General features: G+C 54.2%; 1 long non-coding RNA gene across 1 annotated transcript in view; it reads left to right on the forward strand.

The window, feature by feature from the left end:
* The window catches only part of LOC144111909 (uncharacterized), a 33,053-nt gene extending 8,114 nt beyond the window's left edge, over positions 1-24,939 (forward strand). The window contains exons 2-3 of the long non-coding RNA XR_013310153.1: positions 21,630-21,807; positions 23,906-24,939. This is a non-coding gene — a long non-coding RNA (uncharacterized LOC144111909). The remainder of the gene's footprint in view (positions 1-21,629; positions 21,808-23,905) is intronic.
* Positions 24,940-25,407: the final 468 nt, after the last annotated feature.

Raw genomic sequence — 25,407 nt, forward strand, 5'->3', positions numbered from 1 at the left:
AATTCGCACCGCAGGGGGACACCTCATTACGCCATCAGGACGATGCACAGCGCGAGTGACTGTCAAAGGACATACCTATCCTGCGACCTTTGTTGTGCTACCGCAATGCTCCCGCGAAGTGATCTTGGGTATGGATTTATTTAATGAGCATCAGGCGATCATCGGCCTGCGATGCAAGCTGATCACGCTTTCGACGGACGAAGCCAACGCTTCGATGGAAACTCGGGAAAATCACGTTGCCCTGAGTGTCCTGGAGGAAGAAGTGAGCGTCCTACCCCGATCAAGCGTTATCCTGACCGTAGGCGCCGCGAAAGCCATTAACGCTGAAGCCATCATCGAGGGCAACATGCAGTTGCTCCTAGACCGAGGAATCAGCATCGCAAGAGGCATCGCACATTTACGCAATGGCCAGGCCGAAGTACTGCTGACTAACTTCAGCGAAGAATACCGGCACATTAACAGAGGAACGGCGATTGCTTTCTTCGACGAAATATCTGACGTACGAGACTCCTCCGCCCTCTCCGACCCCTTCGCAGAAGATTCGCCTGACCAAGAGAACTCGCCCACTTTGGACATCAACCCAGCCCTGCACCGGAACAGACAAGACCAGATCCGCAATCTGCTTCAAAGCTACAGCGAGTGTTTTTCGACATCGCCGAAGGTGCGACAGACGCCAATTGCCAAGCATCGCATCATAACGGATCAACACGCTCGACCTCTCCGTCAAAGCCCCTACCGTGTGTCCCCGCGAGAACGACAAGCCATCCGGGACCAAGTCGAAGAAATGCTTCGCGGCGACGTCATCCAGCCTTCAAACAGCCCATGGGCGGCACCGGTTGTTCTAGTGAGAAAGAAAGACGGCTGACTTCGATTCTGCGTGGATTACCGCCGCTTGAACAACATAACAAAGAAGGACGTCTACCCCCTCCCCCGCATCGACGACACACTGGACCGCCTCTGCAATGCCAAATATTTCTCATCGATGGACCTCAATAGCGGCTACTGGCAAATTGAGGTCGACGAAAGAGATCGCGAAAAGACAGCATTCATCACTCCGGATGGGCTGTTTGAATTCAAGGTGATGCCATTTGGTCTCTGTTCCGCACCAGCGACGTTTCAGCGAGTAATGGATGCAGTGCTGGCAGGCCTGAAGTGGCAAATTTGTCTGGTATATTTAGATGACGTTGTTGTCTTCGCCTCAAACTTTGAAGAGCACCTCAAAAGACTTCGAACAGTACTAGACGCAATCAAGTCGTCTGGCCTAACGTTGAAAGCAGAAAAATTCCACTTTGCTTAAGAAGAGCTGCGGTTTATAGGCCACATCGTTAGCAAGGAAGGAGTACGCCCAGGCCAGCAGAAAACAGATGCTATTGAACAGTTTCCACCGCCGGCCGATAAGAAAGCAGTGCGCAGACTTCTCGGACTGTGCGCATACTAACGACGATTTGTGAAAAACTTTTCGCGCATCGCCGTGCCCCTGACCCAACTGACGAAGGCAGACGTGCCGTTTAAATGGGAAGCGCCGCAAGCAGAAGCCTTCAAGGAACTTCAGCGTTGATTACAGTCCCCACCGATCCTTGCGCATTTTGATGAAAACGCCGATACTGAAGTTCATACCGACGCAAGCAGCGTGGGACTAGGCGCCGTCCTCGTTCAAAAAAGTGACAGGCTGGAAAAAGTCATCGCATACGCTAGCCGTTCCCTTTCCAAGGCCGAGGCTAACTATTCGACAACTGAGAAGGAGTGCCTTGCCATCATCTGGGCTACGTCAAAATTCCGCCCCTATCTCTACGGACGGCAGTTCAAGGAGGTCAGCGACCACCACGCGCTCTGCTGGCTTGCCAATTTGAAGGACCCCTCTGGCCGACTCGCTCGATGGAGTCTGCGTCTCCACGAGTTTGACGTCACCGTCGTTTGCAAGTCCGGACGCAAGCACTCTGATGCCGATTGCCTCTCACGAGCCCCTGTAGATGCACCGCCGCCGGACGACGATGAGGACGCCTTCCTGGGACCCATCAGCCCCAGCTCTTTTGCTCAGCAGCAACGCTCGGACCCCGACCTAAGAGGCTCTCATCGAGTACCTGGAAGGCAAGGTTTCTTCACCCCCCGCTTCATTCAAGCGAGGACTGTCTTCCTTCTGTGTGCAGAATGAGGTCCTTGTGAAGAAGAACTTTACAGCGAACAAAACAGCCTACCTCCTTGTTGTACCTACTTGTCTCCGCGAAGAAGTTCTACAGGCTTCACACGACGAGCCGACAGCTAGACATCTCGGGATTACTCGCACCCTCCGCCGCATTTAAGACAAGTATTACTGGCTCCGACTGTCTGCCGATGTCGCACACTATGTGAAAACCTGCCGAGATTGTCAGCGACGAAAGCCTCCTCTCACACGACCAGCAGGATTTCTGAGCCCCATTGAACCTGCCTCAAGGCCCTTTCAGCAGATCGCCATGGACTTGCTTGGCCCTTTTCGAACGTCAACATCTGGAAATAAGTGGATCATCATAGCGACCGACTACCTGGCCCGCTACGCCGAGGGGATAGCCCTACCGAACGGAACAGCAGTAGAAGTCGCCAAATTTTTCGTGGAGTGCATTCTTCTTCGACACAGAGCCCCCGATGCGCTCACCACGGAAAGAGGAACTGCATTCACGGCGGAACTAACGCAAGCCATCCTGCGGTACAGCCAAACCAGCCACCGAAGGATAACTGCATACCATCCGCAGACCAACGGACTGACCGAGCGCCTGAACAAAACCATCGCCGATATGCTCGCTATGTATGTCGATGCCGAACACAAAACCTGGGATGTCATCCTGCCTTACGTCGTTTTCGCCTACAACACCGCAGTGCAGGAGACCACCCAGATGACGCCTTTTAGGCTCGTCCATGACAGGGAGGCCACGACCACGCTAGACGCCATGCTGCCCAACGTTACAGAAGAAGAGAACGTCGACGTTGCCGCCTACCTTCAACGCGCAGAAGAAGCTCGAAGGCTTGCCCGATTACGGATCAAAGATCAGCAGCGGTCCGACGCCAGACGCTACAACCTACGAAGACGCAACGCGGAATACAATCCTGGAGACTAGGTCTGGGTGTGGACGCCCATTCGCCGCCGTGGATTGAGTGAAAAGCTTTTGAGACGCTATTTCGGCCCGTACAAGGTTCTTCGTCGGCTGGGTGAACTGGATTATGGAGTCATCCCTGACGCAATGACAGCATCCCAGCGACGCCGCGTACGACCAGAAGTTGTCCATGTTGTCCGTCTGAAGCCGTATTATGCGCGCTAAAGGCCGCTGCATTTCCATGCTCTATTTTCGCAAGATCCGTTTTTTTTTCCTTACTAGTCGCATTATTTGTTTTAATGCATCTGGTCGATGCTTCTTTGAGAGGGCAGTAATGCCGCGAATATTTGCAGTGTGTTCGTTTTTCAAATCTGCCGCCACATCACTTTATCGCTTTGTTTGCGACGCAGGACGCGACCAGATTTATCTCGATTGATCGCAGCCAGGCAGAGCTGATTCTACGTTGTTCCGGAATGTTCTAGTAACTTTGCGCTCTTTATCTCGAAAGTTCGCTATCAGCTTTAAATTGAGCACGGCAGACAGCGGCCGGCATTCTGTTCGACGACCGCCGAGCACGATTGTCGCTTCGCCGCCGCCCAGTGATTCAGTCCATTTTGGGTGCAAGTCAGCCCAATAAAAAGTTCTTTTAGAAGGTCCTTTCGTCCGTCTTCATCGCTGCTTCGACTGCCGTCACCACTACGTGACAATATGTACAAACTCTTTACACAATAAGAAATGTGTCGAGGTTGTGCGTGTGATTAGTTCATTTTAGAGGAATTAAATCACACATGCGCACAGCACTGTGTTGGTTACCACTGGAGAGGAGCGCCCAGTTATTAATCGTTCAAGGTAGAACTCGCGGAGCGTTCGGTCACTGCGTGTAACTACCTGACGGAGAACAGGCGGGACGTCAAGCCCGTGTGTTCGAGGAATGAACAGAGGCTAACCAAAGTTCGCTCACGAGTGCGCGCAATGCCCTGCGGCCACAATAGCGTCTTGATGGAGTCTGGTAGTATGCCCTGCGCCCTATAGGCCGCGAGAATATCGCGACGAGCATCGGCGAACGCGGCACAGTGAAGCAGCATGTGTTCTAGTGTTTCCACTGCACCGCATCCGTCACACACATCACTCGTCGCGATTCCGTGACGCAACCGTCGTTCCCCGGGCCACACGCAGCCAATAAGCGCGCGGAGGATCATTGCACGATGTGGCCGTGTAAGTGCGCGACAGCCGGTCACACTGTCGATGCGCTCACCTCCCGCAATGCTTGGGTCGGGGTGCAGCTTTCGGAGATGGTCATGGATGGCCGCACGCACGTCCTCCAGCGCAAGGGGCAGATCGCTGGCAGGTAGTTGGTGTGCAGCGGTCGCGAGGTCGTCAGCTTCTTCGTTGCCTGCGATGCTGCAGTGACCGGGTACCCACTGTGCACGCACGGCACAACCTCTCTGCGCGAGGCGCTCGATGCGCGAGCGAATTTCCCGCACTAGTGGGGTACCGCGGCCGTTAGATTGCAGGCGGCTGAGGGCGGCGCGGGAGTCGCACAGCAGAGCACTCCTGGGCGGCGGAGGGCCGAGGGTGAGCAGCAGGTCCAGCCCGAGCCGGATCCCCATCAACTCCGCCGTGGTGGAGGAGCCCAGGAATGCTGCATGCTGCTGGCTGTGCCGTCGCAGGGCGGGATGGTGGCCGCCGCAGCAAGGGAGCAGCTGTCGCGGGCCGCTGAGCCGTCGGTGTACACGAGGAGATGGTCCTGGAGCTCCTCGTGTATGACGGCTCTGGCCAGCTGCTGCACAGCACAGAGGGGTGTGCTCCGCTTTCCCGCAATGCCGACGATCTCTCGCTGTACCTCCGAGGCAGCAGGCCAGGGCGCGTAGGAGCCGGAGGGGTGTGGGCCTTGTGTCAATTGCTCATACTCAAACAGCGCCGCGCCCATTTGTGATCGCGGGTGCGAGCGCATACGCTGCAGCAGCGAGCCGCCGTCCGGTGCGCGGTGAAGCCGGTCGATGTGATTCAATGCCCTGCGCGCTGCTTGGAGCTCAAGTGGCCACGCTCCTGCCTCGGCCAACGTTGCGGCGCATTGCGAGTTTTTGGGCAGGCCTAGGCACACGCGCAGGGACTTGCGGTGCTGAAGCTCGAGTTTCTTCCAGCACGGCTTGCGCACCATGACGAGCTGCAGCGCATAGAGCACCGCCCCCAAATCTGCGGCATTGTATAGACGCAGCGCGGCTTGCTGAGAGATGCGCTGGCCTCGAGCGGTGAGCTTGTGCACGGCTGCGGTGATCCTCTTCAACTGCAGACAGGCCTTGGTCGCCGCGGGGCGGAAGGAAAGGCGCCAGTCGATGTCCAGGCCAAGGTACCGCACCGATTTACGCCACGGAATTGGAGTCCCGTCCAGTGACAGTGGCGCAAGGTGCACGCGCGAGCTCGAAACGCAGGCCATGGCAACCGATTTGTCTGCGCTCAGCGATAGACCAAGGCCGCGCAAGCTGGCATCGATTGTGGTCAGGGCTCCCTGAAGGCACCCCCGCACGCGGAACGCCTCGCCCGGTGGTCCCCGGCACCACAGAGCTATGTCGTCTGCATATATGGACATGTATACATGATGTCGCCCGCTCGTGTTGAGGGAGGCCGGCACCACCGACATGGCCACATTAAACAGAAATGGTGATAGGAGAGAGCCCTGCGGCACGCCCATGTCGACCGGGCGAGACTTGGAGAGCTTACTCCCTACTCGTACACGCATGGTGCGCCCGCTCAGGAAGCCATGAACGTATCGCAAAAGGCGCCCGCTCACACCAGCCCCCTTAAGCACCGCGAGAATTGGTGCGCGGTGAACGTTGTCAAAAGCGCCCGATACGTCCAGTAGTAGCAGCAGCGCAACCTGGCCTGCCGCCCTGGCATGCTCCAGCGCTGTAACAACGTCCGATATAGAATCAGCCGTGCACCGCATCCCACGGAAACCCGTCTGCCGCTCGTCAAACAAATCAGCCTCCGCAGCCCGCTCGTTCAGACGCTGCAACGCCATATGCTCCATGAGCTTACCTGCCGCCGATGTTAATGCTACTGGCCGGTATCCGCTCAGCTCCATAGGTGGGCGCCCTGCCTTTCGGATGGGACAAACAACCGCGGTTCGCCAATCCTCCGGTAGCTCCCCTCGTTCCCACACCAGGTTGATCTGCGCAGGAGGTTGCTGCGCATCCAGGTTTCGCAGCATCTGGTATGTCACCCCGTCCGGTCCGGGGTGACGCGCACCTTGATTTCCCGGGGCGATGAGATGTGACACAACAGGGCACTGCGGCACAGGTGGGTTCCTCGCACGTGGTGGCTGAGTGGTAGCCAGTGTAGCCAGGTAGCCGCATCTGGGGCTCCCCATCATGTGAACCTACGTCTCCTGCAGCGCGATAACTTCTGGCGAATCCTGTGCGATGCGAACTCGCATTTCGGCGTACCGCGCTGCAAGTGAGCGCACGTTCCACTGCAGGATGGATGGTATGAGGGAGGGATTTCGGCGGCTAGCCATCATGCTGGCTTATCTGTGCGGGAGCACCCGCTGCTTCTAAGCAAGCCCGATGTCCATCGGTGCCCTCCGGGAAAAGTGCGCTGAGGGCGCGCAATGCCAGCTTTAGGCGCGCGATCTCCGCGTCCCGTGCGTCAGGGGGCTGGCCATGAGAAGCGGCCGCAGGCTCGGGCCACGCTGTACGGGACGCCAGGCAACCGGATCGCCGCTGCCGGTGCCGGCGCTGCCGTTGCTTCGGTGACTGCTGCTGCTGGGGTGTTCCCCTGACGGCCTGCGCATAAGAAAGCGCGCGGGGCGTCAGCTGATGTTGCTGGGCTGGGGCCGCTGTCTCAGCCTAGACGACGGTTCGGACAACCTGTCTGGACATCGGTGCCATGGACGTGGCCATTAAAGTGGCAACGTGACGCTCTCGCTGCCAGTGCGGGCACGCTTGGTCAATGGCTGCATGCCGCCCCCCGCAGTTAATGCAGCGGGGCTTCCTCGCGCAGGTACCAGGCTCGTGCGGCCCGCCGCAGCTCGTGCATCGGGCAGGAGCACGACACACCTCAGTGGCATGCCCCAGGCTGGTGCACTTGGCACACTGGAGCGGCCGGGGACGGCAGGGGCGGACCGCGAGCCTGCGCTTGAATATGGTGATGAACGCCGGGGGTGTCGGCGCCGCAAAACGGAGAGCGAGTTTGCTGCCCGACAGAGACGCCGACACCATCGGTACCGTTGACTCCGCCGCCGCTAGCAGCTACTCCGCCGTCCTGCGCCCGTCCACACCGAAGACCAGGCTGGAGCTTTGATTCCGAGGAGGAGGCTCCTTGGCGCAGACCGGCACGCCGCAGATGACGGCTGTGGCTAGCAGGGCCTGGAGAGCATCGCTGCTCCCCGCGTCCACTGCCACCACATTCCGCCGAATGTTTACCCGGAGGGCGAGGACGCCCGGGCGGGATCCGATCTCCTCGGCCAACTCCTAGCCCTGTTCCCTGGTGAAGGCAGTGCCCCGGTTCGCCGGCCGAAACAGCACCGTCCCCACCAGGCTGGACGGGACCTCCACGGCGGCCGCGGCTCGCTCCAGGGCAGCTCTCCGACGCCGCTGCGCCTTGGTAGTGATAATGCGCCACGGGACCAGGCTGACCCCAGCATCAGCGTCGCCGCTGTCTGCGGCGCATTGCTGCGGCGCGCCGCGGAGTTGGGCGCGCTCGCTGCCAGCAGACGAAGCCCCAGCCGCAGCCTGATCTCGTGCTCCGGGATTTGATGAGGTCGCATCCGGTTTTCTTCCGGACGCCGTCGCCCCAGCAGCAACAGCAGCAGCATCAGCAGCAGGCTGGAGGTGGGCTCCATGGGGCTCGTGCTGGGAAGGCCCTGCTCCTTCGAGTGTGGAGGGAGAGGGAACAGTGACGATGGGGGGGCTTCGGGCTTCCCGCTTTGCCACCGCGATGTCCCTTTTGGTTTCCGAGTCCCTCGCCTCCTCGGACCCCGTTGAGCGTCGCCGTTTCCGGAGAGCAGACTTGTCCATTGGGGAGCAGATGCTCTCCTCGGCTGAGTTGTCCGCAGTGTGCCTGCAGCAGCAGCATCAGGGGGAGAGGGCATCACAGCCGGTTCCCCAGGTGTAGCAATGGCGGCAGTAAGCGCAGGGGTGGCCAGAGGTGGGGAGGGAGCCGCCGTGGAGTTCTGCGTCTGGTGAGCGAGCGCCATGGCGTCCCTCAAGGCTAGAACGCGTGGGTCCGCCGGCGACACGTCCAAGGTCCCGATGACGGACTCGAGGTTCTCCGAGGTGGTGATGAGCGCCGCCGTCAGGCACCTCACCGTGTCCCGCAGATCAGCGATCTCGGCCTGCATTCGCCGAATGGTGCTGGACGACCTTGTTCTGGATGGCGTTCGTCTCCGTGATCGTCAGCATGAGCGGCCTGCCCTGCGTTGCTCATTGTCACCGCCGAACACAGGTCTTCGCTCGTTCACGGTGTCTATGGCCTCCATGGGGAGACCCCGCAACGCCGCGAAGCTTTAGGCCCAGCGTCCGAAGGAGCAGAGAGCTAAAAAACGTGTCCGCTCGCTTCAAGCGCCCGCCGAAGAATCCCACCGGCGTTTGATGAAAATTTGGTTTTTGGGGAAAAATGGCGCAGTATCTGTCTCACTGTAACGGCAGACACCTGAACCATGCCGTAATGGAAGGGATGGAGGAGAGACTGAGAGAAGAAAGGAAGAAAGAGGGGCCGTAGTGGAGTGCTACGGAAAAATTTCGACCACCTGGGGATCTTTAACCTGCACTGACATGGCACAGCGCACTGGCGCCGTAACGTTTGGCCTCCATTGAAAGGCAGCCGCCGAGGTCGGGTTCGGACCTACGTACTCCTCCGCATCCTGGGCTGGAACGATTGACCTTGTGTACGCAGCATTGATACAACTGCGTGTTACTTTACCGATCATCGGGCAGTGTTTATCTCTGTCAAATCAATTCAATAAATAACGTGTCTCACCGCATACTTTTTGAATGCTTAACATTTTAATCACCACAACCTCAACAGCATGTGTAACCTGCGGGGAACTTCAGCTCTCGCTACGTATATCCTTGCATAGCTTAGCTAAGCCACTGCTAATGTTTTTAAAGCGAAAGCTATACTATGACAGCCAGCGAGCCATTTCTGCTCGGCGAGCCGTATGCCGTATGCGCTAGCCGACGAATGACCTTGAGCCGCCGTTGCCTAGCAACGCCGCAGCCGCGCTCCAACAGATGACGCCGCCGTCAACGCCGCTGCCGTCACGCTCGCTCCACCAGATGTTCTCCACTGAGGTAGAGAGAGAGGAGGTGTTACCTCCCGGTGATGTATATATATGCGCTTCGCGTCAGTGTAGGAGGTGGCTCTGACACCACCATGATATCTGATACTTGATTTAATATCTGATGCGGGTCCTTGGACTCAAGATATTAAACTTATTTTCGAATATCTCCGAGTGCTGGGCTTGAAGCACTCCGGCACGGGTCTGTCCGGTACTGCACTGCTTCCCGGATTGGCCCTGGGCATATTAGCGCGCGCCTTTTTTTCTATCGTTGCTCTTCTATCCTTTAACTCTCCTACTTCCAGCACGCAGCAGCGACTGTGGCTGGGCTTGAGCCAGTAGGCAGGAACGTGCACTTTCCTTTTGTTCCTTCCTATCAACAACAGCAGCACCAGAAGTGTATGGTAGGCCAGTGGCATTAACATCGGCGGCAGGTAAGCTCATGGAGCATATGGCGTTGCAGCGTCTGAACGAGCGGGCTGCGGAGGCTCATTTGTTTGACGAACGGCAGACGGGTTTCTGTGGGATGCGGTGCACGGCTGACTCTATATCGGACGTTGTTACAGCGCTGCAGCATGCCAGGGCAGCAGGCCAGGTTGCGCTGCTGCTGCTACTGGACGTCTCGGGCGCTTTTGACAACGTTCACCGCGCACCAATTCTCGCGGTGCTTGAGGGGGCTTGTGTGAGCGGGCGCCTTTTGCGATACGTTCATGGCTTCCTGAGCGGGCGCACCATGCGTGTACGAGTAGGGAGTAAGCTCTCCAAGTCTCGCCCGGTCGACGTGAGCGTGCCGCAGGGCTCTCTCCTATCACCATTTCTGTTTAATGTGGCCATGTCGGTGGTGCCGGCCTCCCTCAACACGAGCGGGCGACATCATGTATACATGTCCATATATGCAGACGACATAGCTCTGTGGTGCCGGGGACCACCGGGCGAGGCGTTCCGCGTGCGGGGGTGCCTTCAGAGAGCCCTGACCGCAATCGATGCCAGCTTGCGCGGACTTGGTCTGTCGCTGAGCGCCGACAAATCGGTGGCCATGGCCTGCGTTTCGCGCTCGCGCGCGCACCTTGCGCCACTGTCACTGGACGGGACTCCGATTCCTTGGCGTAAATCGGTGCGGTAAGTTGGCCTGGACATCTACTGGCGCCTTTCCTTCCGCCCCGCGGCGACCAAGGCCTGTCTGCAGATGAAGAGGATCACCGCCGCCGTGCACAAGCTCACCGCTCGAGGCCAGGGCATCTCCCAGCAAGCCGCGCTGCGTCTATACAATACCGCAGCTTTGGGGGCGGTGCTCTATGCGCTGCCGCTCGTCACGGTGCGCAAGCCGTGCTGGAAGAAGCTCGAGCTTCAGCACCGCAAGTCCCTGCGCGTGTGCCTAGGCCTGCCCAAAAACTCGCAGTGCGCCGCAACGTTGGCCGAGGCAGGAGCGTGGCCCCTTGAGCTCCAAGCAGCGCGCAGGGCACTGAATCACATCCACCGGCTTCACCGCGCACCGGACGGCGGCTCGCTGCTGCAGCGTATGCGCTCGCACCCGCGCTCACGAATGGGCGCGGCGATGCCCGAGTATGAGCAATTGACCCAAGGCCCACCCCCCTACGGCTCCTGCGCGCCCTGGCCTGCTGCCTCGGAGGTACAGCGAGAGATCGTCGGCATCGCAGGAAAGCGGAGCACACCCCTCTGCGGTGTGCAGCAGCTGGCCAGAGCCGTCATACACGAGGAGCTCCAGGACCATCTCCTCGTGTACACCGACGGCTAAGTGGCCCGCGACAGCTGCTCCCTTGCTGCGGCGGCCACCATCCCCGCCCTGCGACTGCACAGCCAGCAACACGCAGCCTTCCTGGGCTCCTCCACCACAGCGGAGTTGATGGGGATCCGGCTCGGGCTGGACCTGCTGCTCACCCTCGGCCCTCCGCCGCCCAGGAGTGCTCTGCTGTGCGACTCCCGCGCCGCCCTCAGCCGCCTGCAATCTAACGGCCGCGGTACCCCACTTGTGCGGGAAATTCGCTCGAGCATCGAGCGCCTCGCGCAGAGAGGTTGTGCCGTGCGTGCACAGTGGGTGCCCGGTCACTGCGGCATCGCCGGCAACGAAGAAGCTGACGACCTCGCGACCGCTGCACACCAACTACCTGCCAGCGATCTGCCCCTTGCGCTGGAGGACGTGCGTGCGGCCATTCACGACCGTCTCCGAAAGCAGCACCCCGACCCACGCATCGCGGGAGGTGAGCGCATCGACAGTGTCACCGGCTGTCGCGCACTTACACGGTCACAACGTGCAATGATCCTCCGCGCGCGCATTGGCTGCGTGTGGCCCGTGGAACGACGGGTGCGTCACGGAATCGCGACGAGTGATGTGTGTGACGGATGCGGTGCAGTGGAAACACTAGAACATCTGCTCCTTCGCTGCTCCGCGTTCGCCGATGCTCCTCGCGATATGCTCGCGGCCTATAGGGCGCAGGGCATACTACCAGACTCCATCAAGACGCTATTGTGGCCGCAGGGCAGTGCGCGCACTCGTGAGCGAACTTTAGTGAGCCTCTGTGCATTCCTCGAACACACGGGCTTGACGTCCCGTCTGTTCTCCGTCAGGTAGTTACACGCAGTGACCGAACGCTCCGCGAGCTCTACCTTGAACGATTAATAACTGGACGCCCCACTCCAGTTGTAACCTACACAGTGCTGTGCGCGTGTGTGATTTAATTCCTCTAAATTGAACTAATCACGCGCACAACCTGGACACATTTCTTATTGTGTAAATAGTTTGTACATATTACTTCTCCCCCTCTCCTCTATTCCTGTCCCCTCACCTCTTTCATTTCATTTCTCCATTCTGCCTGCTGTCCTTTATTTCCGCTGCCCCAGCTCAGGTGCTTCAGTATCGATGGCAGATGCCGGGGCTAGCAAAAATTTTTTCCTTCCTTTTTACTATTATTTTTAATAAAACCACTACCACCACCAGTCGTTTTGGAGAGCGTTAAAGAGACGCGAGAACGGCAGAACGAGGAAGAGACAACGCGCTTAACAGATGCAAGAAGAACGCGGCGCACGACTCGAGAAGCGTCGTAACGAAGATGCGGCTGGAAGTCATGCCACGTCCCGGAGTGACTCCTCAACTGTGGAAGAGACCGGCTTGAATTCTCGAAAGCGTGGGAATGAGACGCTGCGTAAACGACGGGCAGAGGAAAGGAAGTTTCCGCAATTCAACTAGGGTTAACCAGCGCTAAACCATAGCCAATTTTTTTTCTTCTTTTAACTTCCGCTTTTTTTAGTCAAACCTTAAAGTGCATCGACCGGATACATGAAGTTTTGTGGACCACCGGGAACCCAAATTCCGACGTAGAGGACCGCTTTTCCCGAATTTAGAGGACTTTGTCTGCCGAGAGGAGCGTCCGCTGCTGGGCCTAACGTCGACTTCGGCCTTAGCGGGGGAGCGATAGGCCCAGCCCGAGCCTCGGTGAAGCAGCCAGCGGAACATCGAACCATCGGAGATTAGGCAAGTGAGCATTGACCTAAGATGATTACCAGTATGTGTGTAGAGGTGGACGGCATCGAAACTCCGCCAGACCAGTGCACAAGATTACAAGGCTGGAAAACTGCCTGGAAAATCCCGTGCTTCAAACGAGCCAAGATGGCGCCAAGGCCACGGCTGATGTCAACTGCCGAAGCAACAGCCACGGCGGTGGCGCCACTGGCAGCGATAACTTCACTTAAGGCCGGAACGTGTAAATAAGGGCAAATTGATGAAGGGCGCGCGCATGTCAGACTCCGCGCGGCGACATAAAGATTGTGTTAAAACCACGAGGCGGGCTTCGCGTGAGCGACGTGACCCGCGTTGAACTAAGTCGTGCAATTGCGGCCGCGACACAGATACCGGCCAATGAAGCATGTCAGGACGTCATGTGCCCCAACCTCCAGCAGAATACCGTCGTGGTGAGCATCTCCAAAAAGAGAGCATTCCGACCTGTACGCTCGAGCAGGAATAATCGACATACGCGGCACGGTGCACGAAACAAGTACCTACGAAGCGGCCCCCCACGGCATGATGAAGGGCATCATAAAGGGCATCCCGCACGACTATACGGCCCAGGAGAATCAGGGCAATGTAGTGCGCAAGCTTCACCCAACAGCCCTACAGGCGAACCGAATCGGTAAGACCCGATCAGTCGTCATTGCCTTCTAAGGGCAAAAAGTACACATTATGTGAGATACGGTAATCTGCTCACGGAGTGCACGTTGCGCAGAAAAGAAGTCGACGTATGCTATGCGTGCGGAAGAGTGGGCCACAAAATGGACGTGTGCGCGGATCCTTCGAACACGATCTGCAGAGGGTGCGGAGTCTCCAACCCCGCCGAAGAGCACGCGTGTGTCCCGAAGTGTGGCTTGTGCGGAGGAAAACACCAGACCGCGAATAAGGCCTGCAAAGCACGCTTCAAGATGCCCTACGTCGTCCGCCATCGTAGCTGGAAACGGCGCCGAGCGGAGGAACACAGCGCTTTGTATGTCTCCTTCTATGCCGCGTCCTTCGTGCCCTGTGCCTTCAGTTAATACCATGTACCGACTAGACCATACAAACACCTTATCGGAGGAAGAACACGCCGGGAGAAGGAACCGAGACAATAGAGGTCCTTCAGGCGGACCCCGATGTAGCTCTTTGAAATAACTGGGCGGTCACACACGCCAGGCTACAGCAGCAAAAACAGTGGCGGCGAAAACGGCCGCCACAGTCGCTCCGATCGAATACACTATCCGGGGGCGGCAACGGCTGCGGCAACCGGCGCTCGCGCTTCCGGGCCAGTTCGAGATCCGGGCCAGTTCGAGGGCCCCGAGCGAGTCAACCGGACGCCGAGAGATCACCGAGAAAAGCGTGGGCTGGAGACAACTGGTCGCCCGTCGCTCGAACCAGCGACACCGAATTCAAAGCCCTCATTGCTCTCAATCCCTTTTCCCACAAGCGAATCCGCAAAAGACCGTAGCGAAGTGATATAGCTTAACAGGTTCATAGAGCGCCAAAACGCTAAGATCCAGGAGCAGTACGCCCGAATACGCATATGAATCAGATCAAAACGCTGGAGAGTAACGGCAGCTCGGCAAATGCAAGACCTCAAAACAACCGCACGGCGGCAAGCAACGCCACAGGCTTGCGCAGGGGGCCGCGGAGGGGCCCCCTCGCCCCGTCTAGAGCGGGCAGCGGGAGAGGCTGGGGCCACACAGCGTTCATCAAATAATCAAGAGGGGATGGACGCCGAAGAGAACCCCGCGAGCGGTGAGGAAGCGCCGACCGCAGAAATCGCGACCACGACAACGGCACAGATCCCGCGAGAAGAGCTGACGGCCATTTTGGTTGCAATTTCCCAACATAACACAAGGCTAGGCAAAATGGACGCCCAAATCGAAGCTTTAGAAAGTCAGCCTGACAAGCCATCGGTGAGACGCAAGCTCCTAGCGACAAAAGTAGGCTCAACATCGGTAAGGAACCGCTTCGCGTCCGTGAAAAATGAGCGGACCAAAAAAATCAAAGACGCGATCGCGAGAAGGCGCAATCGACTCAAGACGTCCAAGAAGTATGATTCAGAGGCCAAGTAAAAGACACAAGAAGAAGACCGGGGGGGGGGGGGGGACGCCACCGTAGTTTACCAATGAAACTGCCGTGGGGCTTGCAACAAAGAAGCAGAAATAATGTTACACGTTGACGGGCAAGAAAACAAGCCCGATGTAATTGCTCTACAGGAAACAAACAGGAAATCAAGACTCCCAGGGTACGTCACTTACACGGACCCCACGGAGAACGGAACGGCGATGCTCGTACGCAGCAAGGTGGCGGCAACTGAACATATCAAGGCGCAGGGAGGGTGCGAGCACACGCTGGTCGAAATGCATGCCAGAAAATTTGGCAGCTCGGACAATTTATTTGTAATCAGCGCGTACTGCCGGCCGTCACAGCGGCAGTACGAATTTGACCGCATCCTGAGCCAGGCGAACGGGCTGGAGGGGACAAGGCCGCTCCTGTTCCTCGGTGACTTTAATGCCCGTCACACAGCGTGGGGCTGTATGGTTAAGTCCAAGAGAGGAAAAGCATCGGCCAAAGCAATGGAGTATCACGAGATGGCGCTCCTGAACGAGCCGGACGTAACCAGCAGAAGAGGCAACAGTGCCACGAGGGACAACACGCCAGACCTGTCGTGGTTGTCGGGCACGCTAGATGTCTCCTGGAAAAGCGAAGATGTGGACCTGCGGTCTGACTGCAGCTTGATCGGCATCACGATCCGAGGCTCTCGTGATCATGCTGCTATGGGGACTGCGCGGATCACGGATTCGGGCAAGATGACAAAGTTTACTCAAGATCAAGAAGAGGCGTCTGAGGAAGGAACACAACAGACCTACACCTAATGGGCGAAGGACCAGAAGATGGCCCTCCAAACATTTATCCAAGAAATTGCAACGACGTCACAGACACCGTATGTGGACGCCAGACTCGCCCACATGTGGGCGGCCCGGCACTCGTTAACGCGGGAGTGGCAGCGTGAGAGACACAACAGAAAGCTGGTGAAGCGCATTGCAGTCTTGAACAAACAGATCGCCGAGCACGCGGCCAAACTATGTAGGGAGAATTGGCTGAAGACCTGCGATGGTCCGCAGGGCAAGCTCTCGACGTGCTAGACGTGGTGTCTGTTGAGGCATCTGATCGACCCGCTGATTAGCAAAACTGGGACCAATCGCGCCCTCGCGAAAGTATTGAACACGTACAAGGGAGACGGCCGCAGACTCCTGAAAGACTCATGACTGAAGAAAAAGGAACGCCGACCAAAAGGTTGTTGTTTAAAACGAAGACGTTTCGGCTTCCATACGGAAGCCTTGATCATTCCTGGAGGCGAACTACCCAAAGATAGAGAAGGGCCAGTACCCGGTGCCCGAGAGGTACGACGGACACGACAACGAGCAGCTGGACCGGCCGTTTACCATGACGGAACTGTGGACAGCGTTAGATGAAAGTAACAAGACAAGTTCACCCGGAAGCGACGCCATGTCTAACAAACTACTCAACAACATGAGCGGACAAGCGCACCCTCTTAGAGCACATCAAGGAAGCCTGGGAGAGCTCGCGGTTGCCGCAGGAATGGAAAGACGCCCAGGTCCGCTTCACTCCAAACCTCGGCAAGGCCCTCACGATAGACAACATGCGGCCCATCTCCCTCACGTCGTTCGTGGGAAAGGTGATGGAGCGCATCTTTCTTCGCCGGCTGCAGAAGCACCTTGAAGGAACGGATCAGATGACGGAGGTGATGTACGGCTTCAGGCAACATTTCAGCACTCAAGACGCGATGATCCCACTCCACGAACTGGTCGTCAAACCGGCAATGAGGCACGCGAAGCGCGGGATACACGCCCTCAACCTGAAGGGAGCGTTTGACAATGTGTCCCACGTGAGCGTGTTGCAGTCTGAATAAGACCAGGTGTGGCCGAAAGACATTAGGAGCACATAAAATATTTTCTGTCAAACCCAACGGCGACCATCAGGATAGGGAGGAGAAGTCGGACCCTGTAAAGGTCGGCAATAGGGGCACCCCTCAGGGATCGGTCTTGTCGCCCCTGCTCTTTAATCTGGCCCTCCTGATCTCCTCAAGCGAATAGAAGGCATGGACCACACTTTCTACGCCGACGATATTACTGTGTGGACGGCCCGAGCCGGGTTCCATGCCTGTATGGATGAAGCCTTGCAGTGGGAGGCAACTACCGTGCACGAGTACGCAAAGTTGTGCGGACTGAGCTGCGCTCCCCAGAAATCAGAGCTGCTCATGATCCAACCGGGAAAATTCAAGGAGCTGCCGCCGAACGTGATCATCACCATCGGCGGAACGGCCATCAAGCCAACACAACAGATTAGGCTTCTCGGCCGACTACTTCAGAACGACGTTAAGGCACACACCGCAGTCACAAATATCAAGATGACAACCGAACAGATATTTAGTATCATTCGGAGGGTATCTAACAGAAACCGAGGCCTTAAAGAAGACGATGCCATGCGCCCGGTACGCGCGTTCGTCATGTCGCGGGTTACCTACTCCGCTCCGTACCTCTAGCTGACGAAGGCGAAAAGGGACACCCTAAGCACGATTCTTCGTAAGGCGACGAAGTAAGCACTGGGCATGCCCATACACTCGTCCACGCAAAGACCGCTAGACATGGGCGCCCACAACAAGGTGGAGGAGCTCATCGAAGCCCACCTCTCTAATCAGAGAATCCAACTGAGTCACACGGAACACGGACGAGCCGTCCTACCCAAGATAGGATGGCAGATCGAGCCAGTACCCATTAACGCGGCCCTTCCGGATGCCTGGAAAACAACCATTCCGACTAAACTCCTTCCCCGGAACATGACGCCGGGGGAGGACGACGAGAGGCGCACCGCGCGGGCCAGAGCCATAGCTCCAAAGCTGAAAGAGAACCCCAGGGTCCTCTACGCGGAGGCTTCGCTCCGAAAACACAGTCACCGTGCAGCGGTGGTGCCTACGACAAAAAACAGGCTGATCGTCAGCGCGTCCCTGAAGAAAACAGACCCCGCAGTTGCCGAAGAAGCGGCCGTGGCCCTCGCACTCGCAGAGCCGATCCTGGACACCGTGGTCACCGACTCAAAGACTGCCTACGGAAGCTTCCGCAGGGGGATAATCTTATCTGCGGCCCGAGTCATTCTATCCAAGTGCAAGCCTCCGGGTAGAGCCATATAGCTCGTGCTGGTCCCGGCTCAGTCGCAAGTAGCAGGCAACATCATCGCCGACTACCATGACCGAGAAATGTCAACCGGGCCGAGCACGAGCCGGAAGAGCAGCCGCACCCGGTTATCAGCTTTCGGGACATTACCCGGATGTACCGAGATTAAAGGTGCAGACTGCCAGAAGCACACCCTAAACTCACCAGGCAAGAACAGACGATCCTGCGTCGAGCGCAGACGGGATCGCTTGCGCATGCGTACTGATGAACCGCACGTACCCTGCGGAACACGATATGTTCTGTCCTTTCTGGAAAAGAGAAAAGGACACCCAGCCGCACGTCTTGGCAGAGTGCACGGAAATCAAGACCCCCCTCCTCCCTTCCCGCCAGCACCACCAATCGTCAACCCCTTGAGCGATGGGAGACCTTGTTATCCAGCCCCGCCCTACCGATTCAGCTCGCACTGACGGACAGGGGCTAGCAGCCGCATGGAATATATGGGTCCCGTAAATAGGGAACCACCCCGTCTAGCACCTGCGTGCACCACCGATTTATTTAGGGCCCAGCAAAAGTTGATTCATCATCCTCATTATTTTAGCTTTCGGAAATTGTGTACGACCAAAAAAATCTTTACAAAGATCAAGTCGTTACAAAAAGGGAATTGAGGGGAACGCTCGCAGTTTTCTAGTGCACCACTGACTCGAACCTAAGTGATAAATGTTTACGTAAGAACCGCATTGCTTGAAGGCATAGAAGCAAAAAAGCGTTGCTTGTATTACAATTACTGACGCCAGTGTTCAGAGAGGCGCATGAATTCACGAATTTTTTCCCTTTCATAAAAGGGTCTACTTTTTCTTCTGAATGCGGATGAACCAGATTGATTTTCATGATATGCAGACCTTTCTTTCGTGTATATTGTACTGGATCCAATCAAAAGCAGTGGAGCCTTTCGGTTTTGTGAACCAGTACGTAAGCACTGGGTGGGGTGTTAAAATTGGCAAACCAAGAGGCAAGTGATCCACCAATAGCGTGCCAGCTTACGTAAAACTTGTACGAATAAATGTAGAGACAGCTGAGAACGCAGTGTAAAATGCGGATTTATTAACAAGTTACTTGAACCAAAGTTATAAAATAAGAGATATGCGTTATCTGGAATAGGTTTTCCTTCCACTTGCGCCATCCAAGGAAATTATAAATCCCACCGAGTCATATCATTAGCTAAGAACACCTTTGCGAAGGTAGTACTACAGTTGATCCTCATGATAACGTAACGGCTTACAACGAAATAACATAAATAACAAAGGAACGACGCCTCTCCCTAGAAGCTCGGCTAACACTGCCTATAACGAAGATGGGGCTATAACGAAGGAATCGCAGCTCCCCTTTGACTTCGTTATAACGAGGCCTAACTTTACTTTCTTAATGCCCCAGTGCACGTATTGAAATAGTAGATGTGGTTGAGACCTGTCGATTCAGTATTTCTGGCGGCAACATACTTTCTGCGCGTTTTTTCCACAGCAAATTAATAAAGATAGCAAAATATGAAGGAAATCTCGCGCATTCTGCGCTACACAATTGCAGCCTGCGCAACCGTGTTCTGAAGTTGTGCTGAGTGTGCGATATATCGCACAGTACACGGACCTCTAAAATTTCGGCTTCCATCAAAATTCAGCCGCTACGGCAGGGATCGAACCCGCGTCTTTTGTGCCAACAGCCCAGCGCCATAACCACTGAGCCACCGCGGCGGGTTCAAGGTTTACTGTCGCTACAGTAGACTTGTTAAAATAAAACAAAAATTTGGTTTTATTTTGATTAAGCTTAGGTTTCTTGCAACCAGAATACATCTTCCTGCATGCGGAAATCCTTCCGCGAGCTTTATGTGCCAAACGCGTTTCGTCTTCCTATTTGAAACTGCGCAAGGCGATGAAATAACACTTCTTAGCTCGCTGCTTTTTAATATTCGTTTGACGCTACTTGTTCTGATGTGGTGTTTTCATCCCTATTCTATGATTACAGGTTTTATGCTTCCTTTTCAAGATACCCGGTGAGAGTTGAGGAGACACTGCACAGCTAGCCTTTCATTTCGTGTCCTCCAGCGTATCGAGCGAGGCGTCCACTTATCGTTAGAAGTTTATGTAGTCGCGAATCTTTGCAGTGTTTGTCCATTCTTCAAAGCTACTGTAGCACCGCTTTATCTCTTTTTTGCGATGCAAGACGCGACCAGATTTATCTCCACTGATCGCATGCAGGCAGACGTGACTCTACTTTGTTCCAGAATAATCTAGTAACTTTGCACACCGTATCTTGAAAATTCGCTATCAGCTTTAAATTGAGCACGGCTGACAGCGGCGGGTATTCTGTTCGACGACTTCCGAGAACCCTTGTTGCTACGCCGTCGCTGAGTGATTGTCTATTGCGGGAGCAATTTAACCCAAATGAAGAGTTTTGTTAAGGCACGATTTTCGCAGCCTTTCTCCTCTACGGACTGCAGTCACAACTTCATGACAATATCGAAGGAAATTCTTGCACTTTTAAGTGAGCATTTCTCAGCACGACAGGATTTGTCAGTGTATGGTCACCTTTATGTAATTTCTTCGGCGGCTCCATCATTATTCTGAGAGTGAGGACTGTATTAAAAGGGCCTAACGCCAGCACATGGCCTCTCCACCACCTACCCTATTTCTGCGAGACATCAGAGCATATTGTCATTTCTTTCCCATTGGCATCTGGATAAATGGTGGTTGATCTTTTGATGGGATTCACCACCAGCGCAACTGTTTAGAGCTGGAGAATGTGGAGGCTACATGTGAGAGACTGATGGGGTTTGCAACTTTTGCAGAAGTTCCTGCGCTAGCCCGCTCTTGGCAAGAATGGCCCTGTGGATGCTTTAAAGAGGCGCCACTCCCACTTCTTGAAGGAGCGTTTCTATTTCGCCTATACGGTGGGCTTTTCGTTTGGACAATGACGCACTCTGTTTAAAGCCTTTTTACAGCTGAGGCCGCCGCTGTGGCTCAGTGGTTATGTAACTATGCTTCTGACCCCAAAAACGCGGATTCGATCCCGGCTACGGCGGTCGCATTTCGATGAAGGCGAAGTACTAGAGGACCGTGCACTGTGATTATTTCAGTGTACGATAACGAATCTAAGGTGGTCGTAATTATCCGAAGCCCTCCACTACGACGCCCTCATATCCTGAGCTGCTTTGGGATGATAACCCTATAAAGCAAAAACCACCTTTGCGCAGATAACTACAATGACAGCGCGCTCTGCAGCGGTTGCGTTTTAAGAGGAGGGAAAGTTAATCACTTAAAAAGACAGTGGTGTCTTCCTGTGATTATGTGCTCCTGGTGTCACCAATTTACGGGTACACCAGACCCTAAAAAGATTTTACCTCCCCATTAAAAAAGGATCGTGAAATCAAGCTCAGACAGAAACGCGGGACCACGAAAGGATTTTTCAGGTTCTTCGCGGGCAACGCGAGAAAATATATTTCAGGCAATCGCGTGCCGCCTAAACATTTCGTTCCTGGTTTACATCGCAAAGATTTAAATTTTCAAAACATATCATTTTCATTCTTGCAGGTGTTCACAAGGCGTAATCTGAAGAGATCATCGGGGATTTTCGCCATACGGACGGGTGGTGAAGTTAACCAGCAACCCTTAGGCCGAATCAGCCACGCCCCCCCCCCCCCTCCTCCATAAGCCCTAATTGAAATTACCATGGACTTTCAGCAGGAACCTAACCACCAAGTGAAAAACGGTGAGGGGGATTTGGGGGGAAGTCGCTTTCGCCGCTTCCGGCCTCGAGAATGGGTCGCAGTGAACGAGTTCACTGAACCGCGCTTTCTACACATGGGACGCGGTTCAGAGATTTTACAGATTTGTCATATTTCTACAAAACAGAGCGACAGCACACAAAGCTGTACTTGACAAATACAAGAGTACAAAGAGATATTGCAACACTGTACCCGTGAATCAGCAGCCAAGGAACAAAAAAAAATTCTAACCGCCCTCTGCGACATTCTGGCGACTTGAATGTTCGCGGGAGGGTCCGACCCGAAGACTATCTTCTGTTCCCTAGATCATTCGTGGCTCGCAGACAGACTTGTCGCTGCGGAAGCCGTGCGGTAGAGCTTTCTTCTAGGTAGCACTCATACGTGTATACGGATTTTATGCGTGTACAGAGATTTTTCTTAGCGGTATAATTTTTAGCAGTGTCATAGGAACAGCACAGTAAATCAGGCTTGGAAACTCATGTTCTCATCACATATGGGAAATTTGCGCAGCGTGTTTTTATCTTTTTGCTCGGGTAAAGAGCGGGTTTCTTTCCGCATTCAACCTTCTGAGTCGTGAATACTATTCTCTAATGTTTCACAAAACGTTACGTCTGAATTCTGAACTCTTGAATGCGCCTTTGTGAGGTGCCTTGAGCGCTTTAATTAAAATTCTCAAGAATTTTCATAACCTCAAGAGAATTTCCTACCATGGATAATATGCTTCTCTGGCTATATCGTAGTTTTTCGAAGTTTAGAGAACGGGTATGTATATGACCACCAAGTTGAGTAGTTGAGTCCGATCAGCCACACCATTCGCCCTGGCATCGTCGTTTCGTAGTAAGTAGGTACACGAAGCAGAGGCCTGCATTTGTGGATAAAACGCAAACTTGAGAGCAGTTATTTCGTCAGATGGTGTTGTGTACATATTTCCAGGCAACTCTTCTGTTTACGCAGAAAATATCTCCTTTCCCTTAAGCTTGTACTTCACTCGCTCTTTGACACCTAACTGAAGTGGATGCATATTTCCAACCCAGATAAATCACGTGTATTCTTTGCGTACGGTTCTCTCTTTGTTTTTAGTTGCATTATTGGTGATAATTTGGATAGTTCTTATAAACACTTGTACAGTGTATTTTTGGCTTTCATTCATATCGACAGTGTAAAGTTTTCTTTTTATGAATGGCTTGGCTGCAATTTTTTTTATTTCTGAGATCGTGTATTACAGCATTTCACACGAATTTCTGACGCCTCTTAGTTTTGTGCGAAGTGCGTAGACACATTGATCTACTCAGATGAAATACTGATTTCAAAAGTGGCGATCTGAATAATGTGGTGTTAATATAGAATGAATTCTAATGTTCTCTAGTAACTGCGCCACCGCGGTTGCACAGCAGATGTGGAGCTCGGCTGCGGCTACGTTCAAATCGACGCTGGTCGCATTTCTATGGGGGCGGAATGATACAGGCCCTTGGTCTGCCTGATGTCAGTGCACGTTGATCAACCCCAGGTGACCGAAATTATCCGCAGCCCCTCACTACTGCATCCCTCATAACACGAGTCGCATCGGCATGTGAACCCCATAAGACAAAACAAAACTGATGGGCTTCGAAACGATACAACCATTGTACGGTCTAAATTTAAAGGGTGGCCAGAGAAGAGAGTAACCGCGTTTTAACCGGCATACATGTAGCCTGGGGCTACACAGAGTGCGCAAACATCAGACGCTGCCACAGCTATATATTTGCGTTATGCACAATGGGACGAAAAAAGCTATCCCCTTCCGAGGGCTATCAGAGCTGCATTTGAAAGCCGGGCAGCCCAAATCGCATTACCGATTGTGCGCGTATCGCGGCTTAAAATGCATTGTCCTCGCTTGAAATTTTTTTGATAGTTTGAGTATTCGTCGATGTGGTGCATTTTCTCACTGTGTCTACATACTGTGTGTTGTTTAGCACCAGTTTGTTACAGTGCGTTGTGCCAAATGGTGTGGCATTTTTGAACCATTGCACGAAAATGTCTAATGTGGTGGTACTAAACATCAGATCTTCCCTAAAGTACACTTTTTACCAACGTTGATTTCAGATGTTGCATCCAATCCGGAATACCCTCCTGCGAGTTCTGTTCTACAATCGCCGTCTACCTCTCGGCCCGGATGTGTGATGCATGGAAATTGGAAGTACCAGGGCTCTTCGATGGCTACGAATGAAGAAAACTCTGTTCAGTATCAGAACCCTGGCATAACAGGAGAGCCCTTACGATGCCCCCATTGCCCGTACACTTCTACGAAACACGCCGATGTTAAGAGACACATCAATACGCACGCCCCAGGAGAGAAATTTAAATGCCCCCTGTGCTTAAAGGCGTTCGCTACGTCCAGCAACCTTAAAAGGCATATGTCCTCCCACACTGGGGAAAAACCATACAAGTGCGAAAACTGCCTTTTTGCAGCTGTTACAAATAGCCAGCTTGTTCGGCACAGGCGTATGCACACAGGCGATAAACCTTACAAGTGCGACAACTGCCCGTTTTCAGCGGCTACAAGTGGCGACCTAGTTCGGCACATGCGTAGGCACACAGGTGAAAGACCCTACAAGTGCGACAGGTGCCCTTATGCAGCAGCTAGAAGTGACGACCTTCTTCGGCACATGCGTGGGCATACAGGCGAAAAACCCCACAAATGTGAAGTGTGTTCGTATTCGACGATTCAGAAAGGGCATTTAGACCGTCACATGCTTACGCATAAAAGCGCTGAAGGCTTTCATTGTAGTCTATGTTCTTTAGTGTTTTCAAGTATCCAGAGCCTCAAACAGCACATCTCCGGCCACAGGCTGTGAATTGTTTAATAATACGCGCGTGTGATGATGAAACTGGGTAGAGGCACAACACTCCACGCAGAAATAATTATCCATTCATTGCAGACACGAGGGAAGTATTAGGTTATATGTGAAATATAAAGTTTACATCCACCGTTTTTGAACGACATTGTTACCACGAGGCGGTGTTAGCAAGAGCTTTGCAGGTTCGAGTCATTAACATCTAATTAATCTGAGCTATTTTAGCCTTAGACAGAGCGCATTAAGTGCACCGATTTTTCTGCAGAACAGCTGTTGGTGTGTATTGTGGATGATTTTGATACCAATAAAGTGGAGACTTCGAATACCACCGTCGTTCAGCGCAAACTCTTTCAAAATTTGACAGTGCAACTTATCGCAAAACATATTCCTCTTTATTTAGAACATTTATTCACTAAATTCAGTATATTTATGGCGTACCATATGCCCTGTGGTAAGGAAGTTTAAAAGCAACCCATAAAGCATTTAGCGCAGTTAATGTTCAACCAGATAAAGCGTTTGGCAGGCCGCTACTGCAGTAGATGTGCTTCTTTCAGCCGCTGCCGCGTCCGGCTAGATTTTCGGTCATATGATAGGAAACATTATTTGCAAACTAGGTAAGCCGATTAACAGATGCTCACTCTACTCCTGCGCGCATAATGTTCTTGCCGAACCAGTCCTATTCATCGCATGCCTTCGTTGTGCAAGGGCCCCTGGCCTTCCCAGATGGCATATTGCGTGTACAAAATTTAG

This window comes from Amblyomma americanum, unplaced genomic scaffold (genome assembly GCF_052857255.1).
Source record: "Amblyomma americanum isolate KBUSLIRL-KWMA unplaced genomic scaffold, ASM5285725v1 scaffold_13, whole genome shotgun sequence".
Taxonomy (NCBI): domain Eukaryota; kingdom Metazoa; phylum Arthropoda; class Arachnida; order Ixodida; family Ixodidae; genus Amblyomma; species Amblyomma americanum.